The following is a 24,823-nucleotide window of genomic DNA, read 5'->3' on the forward strand; positions in this document are numbered from 1 at the left end:
CCAAGCCCAGCTCTGCCTTCCCTATCAGCCATTCCGGTCTGACTTTCCAACAACTTCCCCTTCGCGCCGGCCTCACTTCCTCACGGCGCGGGGCTGGCGCGGTGCAGCGTGGCACGGCAGGGCTGGCACGGCACGGCACGGCACAGCCTGGCTGTCCTGGTGCGGCGTGGCACGGCAGGGCTGGCACGGCACGGCACGGCACAGCCTGGCTGTGCTGGTGCAGCGTGGCACGGCAGGGCTGGCACGGCACGGCACAGCACGGCACAGCCTGGCTGTCCTGGTGCAGCGTGGCATGGCAGGGCTGGCACAGCACGGCATGGCACAGCCTGGCTGTCCTGGTGCAGCGTGGCACGGCTGGACTGGCACGGCACGGCACGGCACAGCCTGGCTGTCCTGGTGCAATGTGGCACGGCAGGGCTGGCACGGCACGGCACGGCACGGCACAGCCTGGCTGTCCTGGTGCAGCGTGGCACGGCTGGACTGGCACGGCACGGCATGGCACAGCCTGGCTGTCCTGGTGCAGCGTGGCATGGCAGGGCTGGCACGGCACGGCACGGCACAGCCTGGCTGTCCTGGTGCACCTTTGCATGGCACAACCAGCATGGCAAGGTGTGCTGTGGTTGTGCATTTACAGCCTGGCACAAACACGGGGCTCTCCCTCCTCGCTGCGCCCCAGGATCATCCACGGGATGAGGTTTTCTCGTGGCTGCTGCTGATCTGCAGCTGCAGCATCACCCCAACCCCCCCAGCACTTGGGGTGACACCTCTGTGCACCCCATCCTGCACCCCCAGCCAGGCCCCTCTCAGTGTGGTGTTTGGGCTCCCCAAGAGCCGTCAGCGAGAGAGAAACAACTTGTTAGAAACCCGAAAGGCGGCTCTGGGCTGCAGGTGGGAGGGAGGAAACGTGTCCTAAAAATACAGCAGCGCCTGCACGGTCCCCGAAGGTGGCTGAGCAGATGGCGTGTCTCGGCGGCCACCTGGGCTCCTGCAGATGGCACCCGGGGCTCCCCGCTCTGTGCCCCAGCCCGGGGCTCGGGGGGGCCAGCGAGGGCCGGCTGTAGGTGGGGAGGAAGGTACCTGAGTGTGGGGGTGTGGGGTGCTGTGCTCTGGGGGCAAAGTGGGGTGTCACCAGCAAGGTCTCTGCCCTCTGTGCGCAGCCCCGAGCCCCAGGGGACATCGAGCACGCTCTGGGTGCTGCAGGGAGATGAGGGGAAGCCCCAGCACGGGGCTGATGTGCTGGGGAAAGGGCCACGAGCTACAAACCACAGACGGACCCTCCCAGGTCTGTGTGTTTGGGGGAAGGTGGCATAGCTGTCCCCAGCACAGTTCCACCCCAGCCCCACATCCTGCATCCCAGCAATGCTGGGACACCCCAGCTCCACTCTGCCCACCCTGGAGACGCCCCAGCAGCACAGGCACAGCAGCCTGAGCTGGACTGGAGGCTGGCAGAGCTTTGGCAGGGTTTCCAGCTGTGTGTCAGGCTCTGGCTTCTTCCCCTTTTCTTTCTGGCCGGCCCAGGTGGGCTCTGTGTCATCACTCGGGGTTCTGCCAAGCTGCCCCTTGGTCAGGGCCAGGCTCACCACGGGACAGAGAGAGGGGACACTTCTGGGGAGTGTCCCAGGGCAGCGAGTCAAAACAAGAGGGTTTCAGAGCTGGCCAGGAAAATCCCACCCAGCTGCGGCCCCGTGTCCCCGTGTCACCCCCGGGAGGGTTTTCTCAGCCAGGAAACACAGAGCACCTGCCCGGGCAGCTGCAGGGGCTGGGCTGCCAGGGAATGCCCCGGTGTGGGGGAGACCCCTGAGCTCTGCCCCAGCGTGCAAGGAACCCCTGGGGACCCGGGGTCTGACTCGGCCCAGGGGGAACCCCTGGGATCAGAGCTCTGACTCACTGAGGAAGGGGAACCCCCGGGATCCCGGGGTCTGGCTTGGTGAGGGGAAACATCTGAGGTCTCCTAACACGGAGAGGAACTGCTGGGGGTGGGGGGCCCACCCTGGCATGGGGGAACCCCTGGTTGTGGGGTCTGCCCCGTCACAGGTGACCCGTCCCGCCCACGCTCCGGGAGCCGCCGGTGCTCCCGGCCGGTTTCTGTCTGAGTCAGAGCTGCCCTTGCTGCCGAGCAGAACTTCCTCTGATAAAGGAGAAGCAGGACGGGCTCCCACCGCCCCCACAATCACAGCGAGGTGGGGGAAGCAGGGCAGAAAGCCCTGGGGGGCGGTCGGGGTCTTGTCACCTTCACAGGGACCGGGCTGTGCTTGGCGGGACACACCATGGCACGGGATGTCATGGCATGGCACAGCACGGCATGGCACGCTTCCCCAGCGCTGGAAATGCCCCGTGCTCATGTGCCACACTGCCTGCAGTGCCCCACTGCCTTCCCCTTTCCATCTGAAGGCGATGGGTGGGGGAACAAGGGGGAAAAGGAAGCGGCAGCAGCAACCGGTGAGCTAAACATCCCCGGCAGCTGCTGGCACCAAACCGAGAGTGTCACCTCCCAAAGGGGCTGGGATGGGGGCACCGCCCCAGCCTGGGGTGGGAATGGGGATTTTGTACATCAGTGCCTAAATCTGCCTCTTCCAGCCCGGAAAAATGGGGATGCAGGAGCAAAGGCAGGAGTTGGGAATGGGAAGGAGAGCGATGGCCAAGCCAGGGAGATGGGAGTTCACAGGGAACACAAAGACAAATTCTTTAAGGAAAAAAAAAAAGGAAAAGGGAAAAAAAAAAAGAAATCAAAGGGATGTGGAGAGGGAGATAAGAGGGAAGACAGAGCAGGGAGACGGAGGGAGAGGAGAGGACGCGGGCAGAGGGAGGCAGGCGGCGCGGGGAGGCGAAGCGGGAGCCGGGGGAGCTGTCTGGCGCATCCCTATCGCCTCTCTCCATCACGGGAGCCCAACCTCAAGTAGTTTTTCACTGAGATTGGAGTGATCAGGTAGGGCTGCCCTCGGCGGCAGCTGCGGGGCTGTGAATAAGCACCTGCTTATCTCTGCCCAGCGGCTGTGCGCCGCTGCAGATTGCGGGGGGACGGGAGCTGCCTGTCGGCTGCGATTTCCATATCAGCGCCCTGCAGCCGCCTGCGCCAAATAAACACAACAGCCCCACGGACAAAAGGTTAATTATCAATTTTCAGAAAGGGAGAGAGAGGGGAGGGGGAGAGGGGAGAGCAGCGGCCGCCGGCAGCCGCGGGGATGCGCGGCCGGGCCCTGACGGGGAGCTGGGCTCTGAGCCCCGGGCACCGCGACCCTGAGCATCCCCGGGGCTCTGCGGGCACCCTGGGGCTCTGCGGGCACCCTGGGGCTCTGCGGGCACCCCGGGGCCCTGCGGACACCCCGGGACTCTGCGGACACCCCGGGACTCTGCGGATACCCCGGGGCTCTGCGGATACCCCGGGGCTCTGCGGGCACCCCGGGGCTTGGGGACGGGCGGGGATGGGATGGGGATGGGACAAAGATAAGAATGAGGACAGATACGGGGATGGGATGGGGATGGGACAGAGATAAGAATGAGGACAGATACGGGGATGGAGGCAGTGACAGGGATAGAGATGGGGTTGGGGACAGGGGTAAGGATGGAGGTAGGGATGGGAACAGAGGCCCGACTTGTAGAAGGCGCATCCTCCTCCTCCTCCTCCTCAGGGCGTGCAGGGCTGGGCTGGCTCCACTCACGCAGCCACATTTCTGTATTCAACAGCTTTCTCCTTTTATCGAGGCGATTGTGAGCTCCCAGCTCGGCTGGAACTCGGGGAGGGAGGGGAGAGGTGCCCTGATGGCCCCAGCCCCGGGGGAAGGAAGGGCTGGGTGGTGCCATCACCCTGCCTCGTGAAGCCATGAGGGATCCTCACAGGATCACCGTGCCTGGGGTCAGGGCTTGTCCCTCTATCCTGACACTGAGGAGTTGTTAAATATCGCAGAGGGTGCTGATGTTTCCCTGGTGTCCCCCACCCTGTCCCCCTCATTCACTCGGGGTTACAAAGCCGCGCTGCTGCTGCAGCCATCCCTGCTCTGGGATGGATTTCCCACCCTGCACATCCCACTCTCAGCACACCCTGGCCAGGGAGCCCTGCCCCGAGCGTGCCCGTGATGCTCCCAGCTCCTACAAGGACACACAGAAGCCAGAAGAGCCTCGCAGGGCAGCAGCCACACGGCCAGGAAGCCTCAAGCCCGCATGGCACCAGATTTAGCCACAGACTAAAAATAGCTGGGAGGCTGCAGAGCTGCATCTGCTGCCACAGGGAGCAGGCTCGGAGCTCCAGCCCTCATCCCCTGGGGCTGGGATGGGGGAGCTGAGATGGAGGGATGGAGGGATGGAGGAATGGATGGATGGATGGATGGATGGATGGATGGATGGATGGATGGATGGATGGATGGATGGATGATGGATGGATGATGGATGGATGGATGAATGGATGATGGATGGATGATGGATGGATGGATGGATGGATGGATGGATGGAGGGATGGATGAATGGATGATGGATGGATGGATGGATGGATGGATGGATGGATGGATGGAGCTGAGATGGATGGAGGGATGGATGATGGATGGATGATGGATGGATGGATGGATGGATGGAGCTGAGATGGATGGAGGGATGGATGATGGATGGATGATGGATGGATGGATGGATGGATGATGGATGGATGGATGGATGGATGGATGGATGATGGATGGATGGATGGATGATGGATGGATGATGGATGGATGATGGATGGATGATGGATGGATGGATGGATGGATGATGGATGGATGGATGATGGATGATGGATGGATGGATGGATGATGGATGGATGGATGGATGGATGGATGGATGGATGATGGATGGAAGGAGGGATGGATGATGGATGGATGGATGGATGGATGATGGATGGATGGATGGATGGATGATGGATGGAAGGAGGGATGGATGATGGATGGATGGATGGATGGATGATGGATGGATGGATGGATGGAGGGATGGATGGATGGATGGAATAGATGATGGATGGATGGATGGATGGATGGATGATGGATGGATGGATGATGGATGGAAGGAGGGATGGATGATGGATGGAATAGATGATGGATGGATGGATGGATGGATGGATGGATGGATGGATGGATGGAATAGATGGTGGATGGATGGAAGGATGGATGATGGATGGATGGAGGGATGGATGATGGATGGAATAGATGATGGATGGAGGGATGGATGGAGGGATGGATGGAAGGAGGGATGGATGATGGATGGAATAGATGATGGATGGAGGGATGGATGGATGGATGGATGGATGGATGGATGGATGGATGGAAGCAGATGGGATGAACAGAACTGGGGTGCACAGGACTGGCCCCAGCACCATTTGTCTCGAGGAGAGTTTGGAGCCATCAGCCTGGAGGGATCCAGCCATCCTGTGCCATCCCTGATGCCAGGGCCAGGGGGACACTGGGGTGGAGATGAGATGCTCTTGGTGCTGGGATGTCCCTAATCCACCAGGGAATTAGATGTGCAGCTGTGGATAAGAATAATGAGAGTAGATAACATTTAGCACCTCTAATGCAGGCAGGGCTCTGCAGCTCCCACCTGATGGGTGCAAGGAGAGGCTGTCCCTGGGGAATTTTGGAGACAGAGCCAGGACTCAAAGCTGTGGTGCCTGGCTGTGAGCTCTGGTGTGGCCCCAACCTGCCCCTCATCCCAAAAGGAGCCTGACCTCCAGCTGATAAAACAGGCTAAAAATACCAGGGTAAATATGAGGGAATGCAGGCGGGGTGTGAGCATCCCAGGCTGGAGCAGCCAGCCCTCCCTCCAGCCTTGCCCAACCCCCCCAGATAACCCCAGCCCAAAATACCAACCCGGGCCCCATCTGGTGTCCAACTGATGAGCACAGATGTGTTTGGGATTTCCGAGCCGGCTGGCAGCCGTTCAGACCTGTCGCAAGCTGCACCTGCTGCAGGATATTTTCCCTTCTGGATTTAATCCCCATCCCCCCAGCAGCCCCAGGAACGCCCCAGGGCAGGGTGGGCAGGAGGAGACCCCCCCCAAGTGATGACCTTCCTGACCCATGCCCATCCCTGCCATAAATATGGATGTGGGAGCAGGGAAGGGGGAGTTAAATGTCCAAGAGGGGTCGTGTGGTGCCCAAATCTCAACCCCCCGCCAAGGAAATGCCTGGGGGAGGGGTTGGTGTCACAACCACCCTCTCCCAGGATGGATGTCACCACCTCTGGGTGTTTTGGGACGGTGGAAGGATTTGTGGGAGCATCCCCAACCACAGAGATCCAAGCCCATCATTGCAGGCACTGAGCCCAAGGGATGCTCTGGGGTTTGGAAACCATCCAGGGCATTTCCCAGCCCCCCAGCCATTGCCCCCCAATTAACACACCACTCTCGTGTTTTAACGAACCTCTCCCAGCTCCGATGTTGACCCCTGTGATGATCGTGGAGCCTGCGGAGGGAATAAACAGCAAATCCCCTTTTAAATGAAGGGCTCGCCGAGGGATTAGGAGTGAAGGGGTGGCCTGTCCCCCCTCTGTCCCCCCCGGGGCTGCCTGTGCAGATATTCCGGGCAGGAGAGGCCTCGCCCGTCCGTCTGGCCCGTCTGAAGTGGTCCTGGGCGATAGGGAGTGATTAGGATTAGACACATCCAGGATGAGAGTTTTTTCACCAGATAGGGATGATAATGGGACCCATGGGGAGGATTACGGTGCCGTCTCTCCAAGGGAGCGGCCATCTGTGTGTCTGTGTGTCCTTCTCCTGCCGGCTCCGCTGCCCCAGCCTGTCCAGCCGGGCGCTCCCTCGCCCGTGCTGGCTCCTGGATGGCAGCACTGACCCGCTGCAGGACCGGGGCTGCACCTCCCACCCCATCCGGGCAGGATCGGGTGGCAACAAGGGCTCGTGGCCAAAAGTGAGGTCCTGCAATGGGCACAGCGCCCTGCATCCCTGGGAACCCAGCATCCCTGCATCCCTGGGAACCCAGCATCCCTGGGAACCCAGCATCCCAGCATCCCTGTGGTACCCAGCATCCATGGGTATCCAGCATCCCTGCACATCCCTGGGAACCCAACATCCCTGGGAACCCAGCATCCATGGGAACCCAGCATCCCTGCACATCCCTGGGAACCCAGCATCCATGGGATCCCAGCATCCATGGGAACCCAGCATCCCTACATCCCTGTGGTACCCAGCATCCAATGGAACCCAGCATCTCCTCATCCCTGTGGTACCCAGCATCCAATGGAACCCAGCATTTCCTCATCCCTGTGGTACCCAGCATCCATGGGAACCCAGGATCTCCTCATCCCTGTGGTACCCAGCATCCATGGGAACCCAGCATCCATGGGAACCTAGCATTTCCTCATCCCTGTGGTACCCAGCATCCATGGGAACCCAGCATCTCCTCATCCCTGTGGTACCCAGCATCCAATGGAACCCAGCACCCCTGGGTATCCAGCATCTCCTCATCCCTGTGGTACCCAGCATCCTTGCACATCCCTGGGTACCCAGCATCCATGGGAACCCAGCATCTCCTCATCCCTGTGGTACCCAGCATCCTTGCACATCCCTGGGTACCCAGCATCCCACATCCCTGTGGTACTCAGCATCTCTGGGTAGCCATCATCCCTGCATCCCTGTGGTACCCAGCATCCCTGCACATCCCCGGGGCACTCAGCATTCCTGCATCCCTGGGGAATTCAGGCATCCCCCTGAAGTGTCCTTGGCCACCTCCACCCACGCGCGGTGCTGCCGCGGGGACAGGATGTCACAGCCCTGTGAGCACAGCTCGAGGCTCTGCCATCCCTTGACCTCCCCATCCCTGGAGCGAGCCCCGGGCTCCGCAGGGAGGGCAGTGGTGAGAACCGGCCCGTTCCCACCGCCCCCCAGCCCACTCCCTCCCGGCTGCATTCCTCCCTGCTGAAGTCAGAGGCACCCGACAGAACCCCCGGCTCCTGCCGAGCACAAACATTTCCTATTTGGGATGTTCACACCGCAGCCTCGGCCGGGACACTGTCCCGGAGTGTGCGTGGGCAGAGGATCCCAGGGAGGGCTGCAGGATCCCAGGGAGGGCTGGAGGATCCCAGGGAACACTGCAGGATCCCAGGGAGGGCTGGAGGATCCCAGGGAACACTGCAGGATCCCAGGGAGGGCTGGAGGATCTCAGGGAAGGCTGGAGGATCCCAGGGAACACTGCAGGATCCCAGGGAACGCTGGAGGACCCCAGGGAACACTGCAGGATCTCAGGGAACACTGCAGGATCCCAGGGAGAGCTGCAGGATCTCAGGGAACACTGCAGGATCCCAGGGAACACTGCAGGATCCCAGGGAGGGCTGCAGGATCTCAGGGAACACTGCAGGATCTCAGGGAACACTGCAGGATCTCAGGGAACACTGCAGGATCCCAGAGAGGGCTGCAGGATCCCAGGGAACACTTCAGGATCCCAGGGAACACTGCAGGATCCCAGGGAAAGCTGGAGCTGCTGTGCCCACTGTAATTATGGTGGGGGGGAGAGAGAGAGAGTGGCATTTTGAAGTTTGGATTAAACCTTAATTGAAGTCTTGGCTGGTGTTAATTATATTAAAGGCAGAGTGAGCGATGGGCTTTTTATTAGTTAATGAGGATTTTCATTTTCCGGCAGAGGAGCCCTTTGATGTTTCCAGGACTAATGGCTGTTAAATTCAACTTATTCGCTTTGCCAGTGCTGGAGGGTGATGGGGAGCAGGGGCTGCTCCAGCCACGGTGTCCTGGGAGCCTCTGTGGAGAGAGGACAGGGATTCTCCCAGCACATCCCTGAACAAGGGTTTGTGGCCATGCGGGGTGGGATGAGCACAGCCCCCAGCGTTCCTGTGAGCTCCTGTGGTGTTCCTGCATCCCGTGGATACTCAGCATCCTTGGACACCCCTGGGACCCCCAGCACCCCCAGGCTATCCCGGTCCATCCAGCCTGTCCTGCTCTCCACATGGATTTTTCCAGCCTTTCTCCAAACCCCACTCCAGGCCGCCTCCCTCCTCCCACAATTAGCATTTATTCCGATTATTTTGCATTCATTACCCGCAGAGCCAGCTCTGCCCCATCTGAAATCATGTGCAAATTCCCTGTGCATCGCTTTTCCCGGCCTACCAGGGAAGGGCTGCACAGTTTGCCGTGCACGTTCCGGGCCTGGGGAGCGCCGTCGGTGCCGGCCCCGCGCCCCAGCCACGTGGGCACACGGCTGCTCCCCAGCTGGATGATTTGTAGCATTAATCAAGACCCAGAGTACTTTGCATTTCAAATGCTGGCAGGGAAGAGGCAGGCAGGAATCTGCGCTTTGGGGAATATTCAGGAAGAAATTGGGTTTGTCCTCAGCATTGCCTCGGCCCACAGCGGGTTCTGGGTGGGAATTCAGTGGGTTCTGCCCACATGGCAGAGATCAGAGAACCCAGCAGCTATTGAAGGGGTTTCCAGAGAACCCAGCAGCTATTGAAGGGGTTTCCAGAGAACCCAGCAGCTATTGAAGGGGTTTCCAGAGAACCCAGCAGCTCTTTGAAGGGGTTTTTGGGGTGCCCAGTGGGGCAGGATGGTGGCAGTGGGCACAGGACCCTCTGCAGCAGCACTGAGAGGCGTTGGAGGGGCTGGGGAGCAGGGGCTGGGTGAGGAGTGGTTGTTCCCCCCAGACCCCCCCCAAATGGCAGCTCAGCCCCTCCTGGGGAGCCTCTCTGTGTGTGGCTGCCGTGGGGCAGGAGGGGAGGGCGGGGAGGGCTCTTTCCTGGTAATTACCCCTCGTCCTTCCCAGCCAGGCTCATGGAGGGAGCCGGGGGGGACACAGCTTAAGCTATCAATGGTCCTGCCTTGATGGGAAGAAAATATGCACTGAAAGACATGAAAATGGAGTAAATAAAAGAGATAAAAATGGAACGATCAAGCCAGCAACTTCTCCTCCTCTGATTAAAAAGAGGGAGTGGGGGGGGGGAGAGGGGATGCGCTGAGCCCTTGAAGAGGCAGCTGCTGCCGCAGCCGCAGCCCTGATAAAGGGGCTGAGCAGCCTGTTTGGGAGAGATAAAGTGAAGTCCCAGCGTTTCCTGTCCTCAATCCAAGCCTTACCATCAATATTAATACAGCCTGACAAACTGGCGTTTAAGATAGAATAAATATAGACTGGTGCTGCTATTACCTAGACCTTATTAATCTGCTTGGAGGCATTTAAATGCCGTTAAAAATATGGAGTTTACTCGCTGGCACTTCAATAGCTTTACAATCCATCAGCGTTTTGTTTTCCATCCTCCTCCTCCCCGAGGTGCTGGCTCTGGGTGCCCACTGACCTGTGCTGGGAGAGAGGAGCCAAGGGGGGAGCTGAGGTGGGAGCTTGGCTGGATGAGGATGGTGATGGTGATGGTGATGATGATGATGATGATGATGGGTGGGAGATCAGCCCGGGGCATGGCGGCTCAAACCCTTTGGAGATGGTGAGTGGAGCATCCCAGGACAGGAGGTGATGGAAAATTCACCTGTGTGCTCCTCACCAGGAGAAATTCAGGGCTCCCAGAGAGCCCCCAGGCAGGGAAGCAGCCCCCTCACACCCCAGTGAGTCTGTGGGATGGACAGGCTTGGGATGCTGACCCCATCCTGACTCCTCTGCTCCTGGCAGCACGGATCTGGCTGCCAAACGTTGTGTCACCCACACAGCCCCGGGCAGACACCCTGCTCGGTGCCCAGCACTCTCCCCTGGCATCCTCCTGCCTCAGCATGCACAGGGTGGTGGGAGCAGCTCTGGGTTCAGGAGTGCCAGGTGCACGGCAGGGCGTGGGGATGGATCTGTGTGTGCCAGGGGGACCCTGGTGTGGGACAGCACCCAGGAGTGCCAGCACAGGGCACAGACATCCCTGGATGTGGCAGGGCTTGTGGGTGCCAGGTGGATGGCAGTGAAACTCCGGTGTGGGAATGGATCTGTGACTGCCAGGCACACCGCAGGGTGTGGGGCAGGACTGATGGGTGCCAGGCACACCGCAGGGTGTGGGGCAGGACTGATGGGTGCCAGGCACACCGCAGGGTGTGGGGCAGCACCCCTGGGTACCAGGCACAGAGCAGAGTGTGGGGCAGGACTGATGGGTGCTGGGCAGGATTGATGGGTGTGGGGCAGGACTGATGGGTGCCAGGCACACTGCAGGGTGTGGGGAAGGACTGACGGGTGCTGGGCACACTGCAGGGTGCTGAGCAGGGTTGATGGGTGCCAGGCACACTGTAGGGTGTGGGGAAGGATTGATGGGTGCTGGGCAGGATTGATGGGTGCTGGACAGGACTGATGGGTGCCAGGCACACCGCAGGGTGTGGGGCAGGGTTGATGGGTGCCAGGCACACCGCAGGGTGTGGGGAAGGACTGATGGGTGCCAGGCACACTGCAGGGTGAGGGGCAGCACCCATGGGTACCAGGGCCGGCACCCCCGAGCTGGCGGGCGCAGATGGGGCGTGCGGGGCAGCGGCGGCGCGGGCGGCGTTGGGAGCGGCGCTCATTAGACGTGTATTATTCATCGGCAGCTTCTGTCGCCTGCCATCTGCTCCGGCTGCGCGGCGGGCGGGCGGCAGCAGCCGAACGGGGCTGAGCGGCCCCGCTCCTGCTGTCACACCTGGGCTGCCACGGGAGCCGGCCCCGCGCGGGGTGACACCCCCGGGTACCCCTGAGCACCCCCGGGCACCCCTGAGCACCCCCGGGCACCCCTGGGCACCCCTGAGCACCCCGGGTACCCCTGAGCACCCCCGGGCACCCCCGGCCACCCCCGGGTACCCCTGAGCACCCCGGGCACCCCCGGGTACCCCGGGCACGGTGCGGGGCGGCCCCGCTGCCCCCCGGGGATGCTGCACGGGGTGGGTGCCTCGAGCAGGAAAAGGGAAAAGGGATTTCATGCCCTGGGTGGTCCGTGGGCACATCCAGAGCTCAGCGCCGAATAGGATCGAGCCCTTCCCGATCCAGAGGCAGCTCCCAGCTGCTGCTGCCCACGTTTGGGTATCCGTGCATCCACGCCCAGAGCAGGATGCTCCTCCTCGGAGCGCGGCATGCAAGCTCATCCTGTATCCAAGCAACACCTCCATCCCCTCACCTTTTAATTAAAACACTTGATGAACTTTCTAATGAGAGCGTGGCAGCCCCGTGGGCTCTCCGGAGGTGCTGCCGGTGCAGGAGGTCGGGTCCCAGCACGGGGGATGTGCTGGGATTGTCCCACTGCCCCATTTCTGCCCCCCCGAGGCTCACGTGGCATCCCCGGAGCTCCTGCCAAGCCAGGAGCTCGCTGCTCTACATTGATAATTGCCAGGTTTAATTACTTGGCAGCCAAATGACCTTTTTGCATTTTCCAGTGAGGCCGTGAAACATCTCCCTGAGAGGGAGCAGCCATGCAGTGGGAACATGAGAGGGCTGGCACGTCACCAGCTTCACCCCAACAGGGTTGTGGGGTGACAACAGGACCGAGGTGTCCCTGGGGCAGAGCTGGGAACTGCTCTCCATGGCTGGGATGGAGCATCCCTGGGGCAGAGCTGGGATGGAGCATCCCTGGGGCAGAGCTGGGAACTGCTCTCCATGGCTGGGATGGAGCATCCCTGGGGCAGAGCTGGGAACTGCTCTCCATGGCTGGGATGGAGCATCCCTGGGGCAGAGCTGGGCTGGAGCATCCCTGGGGCAGAGCTGGGAACTGCTCTCCATGGCTGGGATGGAGCATCCCTGGGGCAGAGCTGGGAACTGCTCTCCATGGCTGGGATGGAGCATCCCTGGGGCAGAGCTGTCCTGGGAGCCCCATCCCAGCACAGGGAGCAGCTCCCTGGGCATGGAGGGTCCCTGCTGTCCCTTTGCTCTCCCAAGCTGCTCTGGAGCAGCCTCATCCCTTCTCCTTCCCTTTTATCCTGGAAATAATGCCCCACAGGCTGGGCACAGCTCCTGCCTGCACCTCACTCTGCCTGTGCCAGCCTTGGCCTCTCCCTCCTGCAGAAAGGAGCCCTTCTCCTGGTGATAATTACGGAAAAGTTCAGTGCTGGGAGAGGCGGGGGGAGGGATGTATTAAAATGCATGCGCACAGCTTGGGCCTCGCAGCAGATGTTGGCATAATTAGAGAGGAAAAAATTATGAAATTAATTTGTGGTTCAATGTAAATTTTGGCGTTGGGGGGAAAGCTGGCGCGTGCTCCCTGGCTGCCACCGGGGGTCTGGGGGAGCACCGAGCCCAGCAGGGGCACGAGGGATGGGAAATGCCTGCCCCCAGAGGGGAGGGGGTTTGGCACTGCTGCATCCCAGCCCTGCCACGCTGGAGAGGGGGGAACAGCCTGGGGAGGTGGTGACCAGCCCAGGGAGAGGGGAACACCAGCCCAGAGAGAGGAGAACACCAGCCCAGGGAGAGGGGAACACCAGCCCAGGGAGAGGGGACCACCAGCCCAGGGAGAGGGAACACCAGCCCAGGGAGAGGGAACACCAGCCCAGAGAGAGGAGAACACCAGCCCAGGGAGAGGGGAACACCAGCCCAGGGAGAGGGGACCACCAGCCCAGGGAGAGGGAACACCAGCCCAGGGAGAGGGGACACCAGCCCAGGGAGAGGGAAACACCAGCCCAGGGAGAGGGGACACCAGCCCAGGGAGAGGGAAACACCAGGGAGAGTGAAACACCAGCCCAGGGAGAGGGAACACCAGCCCAGGGAGAGGAGAACACCAGCCCAGGGAGAGGGAAACACCAGGGAGAGTGAAACACCAGCCCAGGGAGAGGGAAACACCAGGGAGAGGGGACACCAGCCCAGGGAGAGTGAAACACCAGCCCAGGGAGAGAACACCAGCCCAGGGAGAGGGAACACCAGCCCAGGGAGAGGGGAACATCAGCCCAGGGAGAGGAGAACACCAGCCCAGGGAGAGGGGACCACCAGCCCAGGGAGAGGGAAACACCAGGGAGAGGGGAACACCAGCCCAGGGAGAGGGGAACACCAGGGAGAGGAGAACACCAGCCCAGGAAGCTGGGCCACCACCATGGGGAGATGAGTACAGAACAAATCCCTCATGCTCCCTCCAAATGAGCATGAAACAGAGGGATGGGGAGGGAGAATAAAAAGCAGGGTTCAGCAATAGCCGAGGTTTGGAGTTTCTGTTGACCCCCACAAATGTGGGTTTGTTAAAGCACTCAGTGTCACAGCCTGGGGGCCCTTTCCTTTTGGGGGACACAGTTGGGATTGTCCTTTGGGGGGACACACCTTGAGGTGTGCAAGGACCATCCTGGTGCACAGTGTGACATTCCCAGAGCACGCTGGAGCCACACAAAGCTTTGCTTTCCCTACTCGGATTTTTCCATCCCTTTTCCTTCAGGAGATGAGGAGGAATTAATATCTGTCACCTCCCCCTGGCCCCCCAGCCCCCCTGCCCCCGGGGAGGAGGTGCAGGCTCAGGTTTAAGCACCCATTGATCAGCACATGCTCCAGCCATGGCTCTGCACCCCCTGTGCCAGGCCTGGCTTTTGTGCCAGGGCTTTGCCATGAATGTCCTGTGCCAGGTGGGCACAACCTGCCACCCCCACCTGGGAAATCGGGGTCACCACCAGGGTCCACGACTGTGCTTGGCCAGGCAGAGCAGGGATAGAGGGGTTTTGTGCTGCACCTTGCACCCCCCACCTCTAGCAGGTGATATTTATTCAGGGGGATCCTGGATTTGTGCTGCTGAAGGAGAGGAGGAGCTGCAAGAAGCAAGTAGAGATGGGTCAAACCTGAGGTCAAGGAAGATGTGCCCAGCTCAGAACCTCCAAAACTCGTTGTGCCCCCAAAACACACCCCCAAACCATGGGAGAACCCTCAGCATGGCCCTGAACACCCCTGGAATTCTGGGGCTTGCAGGCCCCTGCTCTTCCCAGCTCCTGGTGCCAGTTCCCCTGGGCAGCCCAGAGCACCAGCACCCCAGGGAGGGGCACGAGCAGCCCCCATGGGTGCCAGGCCCTCCCCTCACCCTCCACAGCAGCTTTTCCAGCCTGCAGCCATTCCCACATCCCAGCTCATCTGTGGGATCAATGGAGATCCATCCCCAGGGATTTAGGGGTGCTGGATAAGAGGAGAGAGGGTCTCCATGCCCCCCTCACCAGCAGCCCTGGGCAGCATTGGGACGCTCTGGGCATCACTTATTGGGAGAAATGGAGTGGGGGGAACCCAGCAGAGACCCCCTGCCCCCTCACCCTCCTCCCGCGGCGCTGGGCAGGGCGGGGGCGCCAGCCAGGCACGGGCACGGCGGGCACGGGCTCGTCCTGGTGCCCGTGTGCTCCCGGTGTGATTCCATCTGGCTCCATCTGCTCGGGGCCGGGCTCGGGACCGAATGTGGGTCGTGGCGAGCGCGGGTGACACAGCGGGGAGCGGCCGGGCGGCAGCAGCTGATTCCCCCGGGCTGTGCGGGATTACCCAGCTGCTGCCGAGCTGGCACGGGCACCGTCTCCTCCGAAAGGTTCCCTTCCAGGGGATTACGGATAATGCATCTGGAGCAGCACTCGCTCATCCAGGTTTGTGATTTATCTGAAAATCAAATTCCAGTAATCTCGCCTGCCATCTGGCCCCCGCGGACCCGCTCGGGCGGGGGCTCCGTGACCCTCCCCGAGCATCCCCCGAGGGAAGGAAGGACAGACGGAGTGGGCCGAGGCTCCCGGGGGTGCTGCGAGGCCGCCTGGGAAGGAGATGCCCCAGGAAGCATTTTTGGGAGGTGCGGAATGGCAGGACCTGCAGAACTCCGCTCCCTGCAGGGACATCCCTGTCCCCACACATCCTGCAGGGACATCCCTGTCCCCACACATCCCGGGATGGGAGCAGGGCCCGGAGAGCTCAGACCCGTGCAGGGATGGATATTCCTGTGTCCCCACACATCCCGGGATGAAGGCAGGGCCTGGAGAGCTCAAACCCGTGCAGGGATGGATATTCCTTGTCCCCACACATCCCGGGGTGCGGGCAGGGCTCAGAGAGCTCAGACCCGTGCAGGGATGGATATTCCTGTGTCCCCACACATCCCGGGATGGGAGCAGGGCCCAGAGAGCTCAGACCCGTGCAGGGATGGATATTCCTTGTCCCCACACTTCCCGGGATGAGGGCAGCACCCGGAGAGCTCAGACCCGTGCAGGGATGGATATTCCTGTGTCCCCACACATGCTGGGATGAGGGCAGGGCCTGGAGAGCTCCGTACCCGGCAGGAGGAGGGGATGGGGATGGGGAGGAGGTGACGACCCCTGCCCTGCCCAGGGGACATCCTGGCAGCAGGGATGTCCCGTGGCCCAGCAGGGAAGGCAGAAGAGAGCAGGATCCATCCTTTCCCCCGGCAGGAGTGGCCCAGAGGGGAGCCGGAGCCCCCAGCATTCCCCTCCCTGCCCCTCATTCCCAGCTCATTAAGGCTCTCCCATTATTCTGACATTTTGTGCGCGTCACGTAGCGGGAAGAAGTAATTTACTTAGAAGAAATTAAAAGTTCATTTTAATTGAGCGCACACTGCAGTATGCAAATGCGGTCGCATTATGTACACTGATGCGGAGACAAAGGCTGTAATCAACTGTTAACCCTTTCCGAGCCAGCCCCGCGCTCCTCCGCAGCGCCGGCACCGCTCCGGCCACTCCGGAGACCCCAGAGGCACATTTGGGATGTGTCCCTTCCCCGCAGCTCCGGAGCAGGGGCAGGATAAACCCCCGGGCATCGCTCCGTGCGCCTGGGATGCGGGAGTCGCACAGGGATGCCGAGGATGGAGGTGTCCCCAAAACGCTGTGACGCGCTGGGATGGCTCCGAGCCAGCCAGACAGGGTGGATGATGGGGCAGGCGGTCCCCAGGGGTGAGGAAAGCATTTTGGGGAGCTGGGATGGAGGTGCAAAGGGGATATCCCTGGGGATACACGTCCTAAGGCCAAAATAGGTTGTGACCACCCTCACATCCAGCAATACCTGGACAGCAATAGCCGGGTGTGAGGGTGGTCCAGCAGCGACGAGCCCGTGATATTCCCAACATCCTGTTGCTGTTTTTTCAATGTATTTTTTTACTACCTGTCAGACCTGAGATTTTTTTAATGGCAGTGCAAATGGAACTGGCTCACAGATGCGAGATGACAGCCCGCTGCAGGAGACAGACAAATTACCTCCAACCTCGGCTCAAGACGCCCACAGACTCCCAAACAAAGGGAGATGGTGTTTGGGGGGCTGTCAGGAGTTCTCAGTGCTCAGCTCTGCCCACCCAGCTCCTCGGGTGCTCTTTGTGTGCAGCATCTGTGGATCAGCGTGCCCTGATCCTCCTGCAGAGGGATCCTGGGGAAGGCACACGCTCATCCAACATCATTTATGGGTGGATGATGTTAAAAATCAGAGAGACCTGAGGCCAAATGTGTCCCTTTGAAGGGGATGACAGAGTGGATCCAAACACTCCTCATAGAAGGGATGGCACTGTTGGGAATCCCTCCTCTGGCTTTGCCAAGGATGGCAGGGACAGCTCCGGGATGGCACCCTGTCACCCTGAAGTGACACGGGGAGGAGGGCAGGGGGGCACCTTGGAGCTGCCACCTCCACCTCAGCCTCTCTTTGTGTGCCCTGCGCTCTCAGGAGCCGCAGCCCCAGCGCTCGCAGTGAGCTCCGGGGCAGCCCGGGTGGTCGGGAGGATTTAATTGCTGTGTGTAACCTTTGCAGCCCGTCCCACGTGCCGGCTGGGCGCCGGCTCCGCAGCTCCAGATGGCACCCGGGAAAGAGTTAAGTCCGCTGTGATCAACAGCAAGAAGCAAGTGGTAAACAGTTTTTCTCTCCCTCTGCTAAATTAATATGCAAATTCCCCCCCTTCTCTCCCCCCCCTTGCTTCGAAATTAGCGAGGTAGAATGCTTGGGCTAATTATGCATTCAAACGAGCAGGCTTCGTTAATGTGGCACTAAGAGGAGCCTGAAAATGATTGTGAGACGATGAAATTGAAATTGGAGCACGGCACTTCTAATGCATCTGGAGTCACTCTTGCGTGCCCCGGCAGATGTAACCTGGCAGTGACCGGCAGCTCCCGCCTGCCCCCGGGCACCCGCAGCACCCAGCACCCCAGAACCTCTCCAGCTCCCCTGGCCCCTCCAAAAGCAGCCCCCCGACAGCATTTCCCAGCCCAGTTCCTCGGGGATGGAAGGGTGGGATGGCACCCTCAGCTCCTGGTGTGGGGTGGGGATGGGGCACACCACACAGAGCGTCCCAGGACAAGGAGAAGGGCTGGGATCAGGGCTGATGGGGCTCCAGGTGAGCAGAGCAGGGCCTGGCACAGCCCTCAGAGTGTCCAGGCAGGTCCCCTGGGTGGTGCTGGCATCAGCTCCTGTGCTCCTGTGGTCTGGAGCAGGGCTGGCACCACGTTCCTCCTTCCCAGGCAGAATCCGGGCCCCAAGGCTGCCACAGGCCCTCGAAATGTTTGGTAAAGCTCCACTTGTGCTTTCATGGATAAACCTCTGCATGGATAAACCTCTGCATGGATAAACCTGTGCATGGATAAACCTCTGCATGGAAAAAGCTTCCTCACTCCCAGGGATGCTGGATCCTGGTGGCTGCAGCAGGGTCACAGGGGAAATCCCATTCCCATTGCCACATCCCTGCAGGTTCGGTGCTCAGCAGTTGTTGGCACATCCCAGCAAGGACCAGGCTGGTGGCACATCCACATCCATCACATCACCTGAGCCACAGCCCCAGGATTGTCCCACAACAGGAGGGGTGGCACAGCGACATCCAGGGCCAGGCTGGGGCAGCTCCTGAGACCTGCAGAGGAAAAACGGGAGAAAAAGTTGAGGGTGACAATAGGGAGATGTTTTATTTTTGTGTTAGGCTGAGGATGAGCAGCCACCAGCTGCAGTGGGCACAGGGGATGATGAGGGATTCAGGGAAATACCGGCTCAGGATGTCACCAGTGCCAGTCTCTGCTGGGATAACTGCTCCTGCCATCTGCACAGCCTTGGATGCAGCCACCCAAGGGCCAAACCCAACTTCCCACGAGACACAGCAGCACTGTGGGACCTGCAGAGATGGATATCGGTGTTAAATACCCATCAGAGGTGTGGAATTTACTGGAAGCGCCCATTAGGAGGTAATGCCCCATCCACAGCGCGATCCTGCAGCCGGAGGGCGGAGGGGGAGGGAGGCGGATGCTCCGAGGAGGCTGCAGAGCCCAAACCAGATGCACTGCTGGGAATCAGTGAGGAGATACAGACTTTAGGCACTCAACCACGGGGATGAAGAGAAGGAATAAACACACAAGGAGATGAATAACACCCCGGAAAGGAGGGGAAGGAATGGGGGAGCAGCAGGAGGAAATGGTCTCTGGGAGTGGGGTGGGATGGGATGGATGGTTTGGTCAGGATGGATGGTTTGTCAGGAGGGATACAGATCCTGGAGGAGATGATCCCTGGGAGCAGGGTGGGATGGAATGGATGGTTTGATTAGGAGGGATGGTTTGGTCAGGAGGGATGCAGAGCAGTCCTGAGGACACACCCCTTGGCAGGGGAGGCTGCTGGGCTCAGAGTGAACTGAGCTGTGCCCACAGGGCCAGGGACACACCAGGGACACACCAGGGACACACAGGGGCACACCAGGGACACACAGGGACATCCCACGGGCTCCAGGACCCGCCGCACCGGCCGTGCTCGGCAGCGTGCCCCGGGGTCGGGGCTGGCACACGGAGGGGGTTGTTTTCCTCATCTCTCCGGTAATTTTTCCCTCTGACTATGATGCATAGCGGTGCTAATTCGGCACGTTGCCATTAATTCCAGCACAGCTGCCGCTCTCTCCCTCAAGGCATTTCGCTAATACTCGGCTTCAGAGCCTCTCAGCAAATTAACATCATTTGTTCTGCAGAACATGTTTTATTTCTACACTACATGCATAGCTTATTACTCCTCCAGAAAGTCGGGGTGTGCAGGAGGCAGCACCGTGGGCACAGCCCTCCAGAACCAGCCCTGCTCCCCAGCTCCCTGTGCCATCCTTGCACGGGCACAGGGACACAGCACAGTCCCTTGTGCCACCTCACACTGACCCGAGCTGGAGCTGCAGGGATTTTTTCCTGGGGCTGGGGATGCTGTGGTGCTGCTGGAGCACCCAGAGCTGGTGATGTGAGGGTGGCAGTGTGCTGGATCAGTCACTGGGTGCACAATGTCACCTCTCAGCGCTCCTACATTTGGGGACAGAGGTGACAAGATGTCCCAGGATGTCCTGGCCAGGGTGGGGCTTGCTGGGTGTGACACTGGAAGGAAGCAGGAGCCAGAGGAACAGCTCAGAGCCTCTGCGATGGAGCAGAGCAGCTCTCACGTGGTGAGAGCTTGGTGCTGAGTGCCGGGGCTGTCGGCAGAGGTGTGAGCTGGGCAGTGTCACCAGGCAGTGTCACCAGCCAGGCGGTGTCACCAGCCCGGCACAGGGTCCTGCCACCCCCCACCACCCCGCAGCCCCCGCCAGCGACAGTTTCAGGTCTTTCACTTTGATTAAGGTTATTTAAGCTTTTTACCAAAACATAAAACCTGATTGTTTGCATAAACAACCTAATTGGATTACAGTGCACAGCATCGCTAATGCCGCGGGCTGGCTGGGAGCCGGCGGGAGCACCGGGAGCACCGGGAGCACCGGGATGGGCAGGGGATCGGTGAGACCCCTCCGTGCCCCGGGGTCTGCCCCATCCTCCCAGCCACGGAGGGACCTTCCTCGGGGTGGGCAAACGCCTGGGGACAGCGGTGTCCCCACACGTGGCTCTGGCTGCTGCCTCACCTGCAAGGCGAGAGGGACAAAGCCGCGCTCCGGCAGCTCTGGTGGGAGGAGGCAGAGGAAGGTGGAGGTGCCGAGCGGGAAGCAGGGGGCCGGGAGCTTTGCAGGAATGCTGCCTGCGCAGCGTTTCCATGGCTGGGAGCTGCAGAAGGCTTTCATGGCAAGAGGCGGAGAGGCTCCATGAATATTTCATTAGGAAAGCAATGTGGTGTGCTGCAGAGAACATCTGGCTGGAGTCCCTGGAGACCCCTGCCTTGTGCAGGAAGCAGGAACTGTGAAATACGGAGGAAAACGAGGGAGAGGGGGAGATGGGGGGATCATCCCGTGGCACGGGGAGCGTTCCTGCCCTCCTGGCCCTGCACTGAGCAGCGTGGGGCGGGCACAGGGCTCAGGGCTTCGTCCTCTGGGGAATGACGGGAGCAGGAAATGCTGTGGTGGTGCCATCCAGGTGCAGGATCCTTCCTTGGACATTTTGGGGATCATGCTGCAGCGGGCTGTTGTGTTTAACCCCAATATCCAATGCAGGAATGGGCAGAGCAGCTCCTGCAGCTCAAAGCCGAGTGGCCAAGTGGTCAGTCCAGTCAGCACTGGAGGGTGGAGGATGGGATGGGATGGGATGGGATGGGATGGGATGGGATGGGATGGGATGGGATGGGATGGGATGGGATGGGATGGGATGGGACAGGACATCTTTTGCCTCACTCGACATCACTCCCAGCTCCTGCAGGTGATGGGCGCTGAGGGAGGTTTGTTCTGGTGCAGAGTGGGCATCCCCAGGCACAGGGGTGCTGGTGGGCACAGCTGGGATCCTTCAGGCGTGCAGAGCAGCAGGAATTGGGGTGCTGTGAGATTTGGGAGTGCCAGAATCCCCGTTTCCCTTTATGTCTGCTCCTTCCCCCAGCACGGGCCAGGTGTGGTGGCCCTTGGGGACCCTTTTGCAGCCACTTCCCACGGTGCCAGTGGAGCAGTGTTCCCACACTGTTCCTGGCTTGGGAATGGCTCCAACATTGCTCCTGCACTCTGGGCAGGCAGGAGGGCACACAGCAGCACCAGGTCTCTGCCCTGCCTCCCCAAGGCTCCCCACTCCCCCCATACCCCCAACCCCACACAAACACCCACTCACACCCCATCTCCTTCACCCAGCACCCCATGGCATTGTGTGAGTCATGGGACCACGAGCTCCCTGCTGTCCTGCAATCCTGCCTTTCCCTCTCCTCCTCCCAGCACGGTGATGGATGCAGGGCTCTCTGCCCACCCTCCCTTTCTCCTTCTCCCCCAGCCGCCAGGCTGTGCTCCGGGGCAGCCCCGGGCTGGGAGCAGGGCACATCTCCCACGTGCCAGCGCTGCTGGCAGCAGGACTTGGGCTCACACCTCCCTTCCTGCAGCCCCGGCAGCCCCGGCCCCTCCGCCGGCAGCAGACAAAGCCCAACCAAACAAAGCCACGACCTCGCTAAAGCCCAACCAAACAAAGCCACGACCTCGCTCGCGGCCCCGCGTGCGGCGAAGCCTCAGTGCAGCCCCAAGGGGAGCCCGGCCGGCACCACGCCAGGCAGGGAAGGACTGTGGGACAGGCAGGGAAGGACTGTGGGACAGGCAGGGAAGGACTGTGGGACAGGCAGGGAAGCACTGTGGGACAGGCAGGGAAGCACTGTGGGACAGGCCAGGCAGGAATGGCGGGACAGGCCAGGCAGGAGATGGAGGGACGGGCAGGGAGGCCGTGGCAGCCTGCACCGGCGGGGATGCAGAGCCTGGCACAGACACATGCACGCACACGCACGCCCTGCGAAACGAAGGCAAATACCTCTGTCCTGTGCGGCTCCTCCGCTGCCGCCCGTCCTGCCTCAGCCACGCCGTGCCTCCTCCACGCTGCCCGTCCTCCATGTGCCCACGCCGGGACGCGCTGCCAGACCCTCCTCTCCGCCGCCGGTGGGTTTTGGCCCCCGCTGCCTGCTGGCGTTTTGGCAGCCTCACCGCTCCAGCGATGGCATGTGTCCATTATTTTTTTTTTTTTCTCCTCTCTCCCTTTCACAATCCGTCCTCCCCAGCCTTCTCTGCCGGTGCCTCCGGAGCCGCCTGCGGTGCCAGCTCGCAGGGAAATTGGCAGCGAGCGCGGCACAGGGATCCTCCCGCAGCTGACGGAGCCCTGCCAGGCGCAGGCAGCCCTTCTGCCAGCCACCAGCCTTGGCACGGGGGGCCGGGGGGCCGCGGGGGGCTGCCGAGGCTTGGCAGCCCTTCCCCGGCACTGCGCACCCCAGCCGCCGCCACGGCTCCGCTGCCAAATGCCAAATGGGGGGAGGAAAAGGGGAGAAGGCAGAGAAAGGAGTTGGCATCGCCGTGCCCGGTGGCGGGGACCCACCAGGGACCCCTTCCCTTCGCCAAGGCCAGCTGGGCGACGTCCTCGTCCCTCGGCGGGGGCTCCGCAGCCTGCCCGTGGTGCTGGTGTCACATGGAGAGGCTGAGCCCCGTCTGTCCCAAGTTGTGCCCCCAGCCCAGCCGGGAGAGCCCGTGGCAGGGATGGCGAGCGCCGCCGCAGACCGGCGATGCTGCGTGGCGAGCACGGCTCCCACAGACACACCTCTTACCCAGCATCCGTCTGCTGCTTAGGGGGGCCCGGGAAATTGGGAAGGGGAGAGCGGAGGAGGGACTTGTGGTGATGGGTGGGGGTTCTGGGGTGCCCTCTGGCCGTGTGTCGCCTGGCACGGCCGTCTCAGCCTTGTGCAACAGAGTGTCCCCAACTTGTGCCAAAATCCTGGCCCCAGCGGTTCAGTTGTGCCATGACTTCATCCTGGCCAGCCATTGGTGTAGCAGCCAACCCCATTTTCCAGCTTTTCTTCCCAAAACTCCTGGTTTGGGTGTCTTTTTGAAGGTAGAAGTGGGTTTGTGGCTTGTGCCTCCACTGAAGTGTGGATGCTCCTGAAGCCAATGCCTTTAGAGGGCCCTAAGGCCAAGGGATGCAGATGGGAATCACCAGGCAGGACACAGGGAACAGCCCAGCCCTGCTCAGTTTCTCCATCATTTACTGGCAGCCACGTTCACAGGGGTGCTGGGGCAGGCACCAGGAGCACGCAGAGAGCAGTGGCCATCACTGGTTAACAGCTTCACCTCCTAACCAGGGATGTCTTTAATGGAGTTGGCACGAGGAGCTCTCCATGGGGCAGGATGGGGTGCGAGTGGGTCCCACTGGCCCATCCCATTCTCCTGCCACGCTTCACCCAGTGTCCCTGGGCGGTGGCAGCTCCTGGCACGGCAGTGACTGCGCCATAAGAATATTCCAGGAGCCATCCCCGTGTGCTCCGTGCCCCCGTGCCCCGGTGGCTGTCCCTGGCCTGCCCGTGTCACACGTGCGCTGCCATTTCCTCGAATAAGCAGCTAATCTCCATCAATCATAATTCCGGGCAATTATCATAATAGGGCCATTTTGCACTTATCCTCGCCACGTGACGCAGGAGCCACTTACGGCTCCACTTCACGCCGAGCAGCTCCGAGCTGCTCCTGTCCCCAGGGAGTCCCCATGGCAATCGTGTCCCCTGCAGCCCCTGGGGACAGCCCAGTGATGCTCATTCTGGGAGGGATGCAGGCACGGAGGGACCTGTGAAACACGGAGGAAAACGAGAGAAAGAGGGAGACCTTGCCCCTGCCTCGTGCCATCCCACAGCAGCACAGGGTTAAACCCCAAAATGGGGACACTCAATCTGCTTTCTGCCACCATACAGCCCTGGCAGCCTCGAGGTGGTGCCAGGGGCACAGGGCCAGCAGGTCCTGCTGACCTTCTGCTGCCTGGCGGGGAGCAGCTTAGGGAGGCTGGGAGGTGGTGAGGCACGAGGGCCTCGGGTGGGGGATTAGGGGCCAACAGATGGATGGAGATCAAACATTTCACTGCCTCTTGTTTACAACATCCTGCTGAACAGCCACCGGGGACCCCGGCACTGCCCTGACTCTGTCCCTCCTTGGGCTGGGGCAGGATGGGGATAGGGACACACTTGCCATGTGGGGATGGGCAGGCTGCCACCTTGCTGTGCTGCATCCTCACTCCAAGCAGCGCCACAGTGGAAGCTGTCAGTGTCCTGTCCCATCCCATCCCATCCCATCCCACCCCATCCCATCCCATCCCATCCCATCCCATCCCATCCCATCCCATCCCATCCCATCCCATCCCATCCCAT

General features: G+C 61.0%; 1 long non-coding RNA gene across 1 annotated transcript; it reads right to left on the reverse strand.

Annotated features, from left to right (window-relative positions):
* Positions 1 to 16,377: 16,377 nt before the first annotated feature.
* On the reverse strand, positions 16,378 to 22,879 carry LOC117001675. The gene is made up of 2 exons (XR_004419093.2): positions 22,462 to 22,879; positions 16,378 to 18,671 (listed from the first exon to the last, which is right to left on the reverse strand). It is a non-coding gene; the product is annotated as an uncharacterized LOC117001675 (long non-coding RNA).
* Positions 22,880 to 24,823: the final 1,944 nt, after the last annotated feature.

Source organism: Catharus ustulatus, chromosome 11, assembly GCF_009819885.2.
Source record: "Catharus ustulatus isolate bCatUst1 chromosome 11, bCatUst1.pri.v2, whole genome shotgun sequence".
Taxonomy (NCBI): Eukaryota; Metazoa; Chordata; class Aves; order Passeriformes; family Turdidae; genus Catharus; species Catharus ustulatus.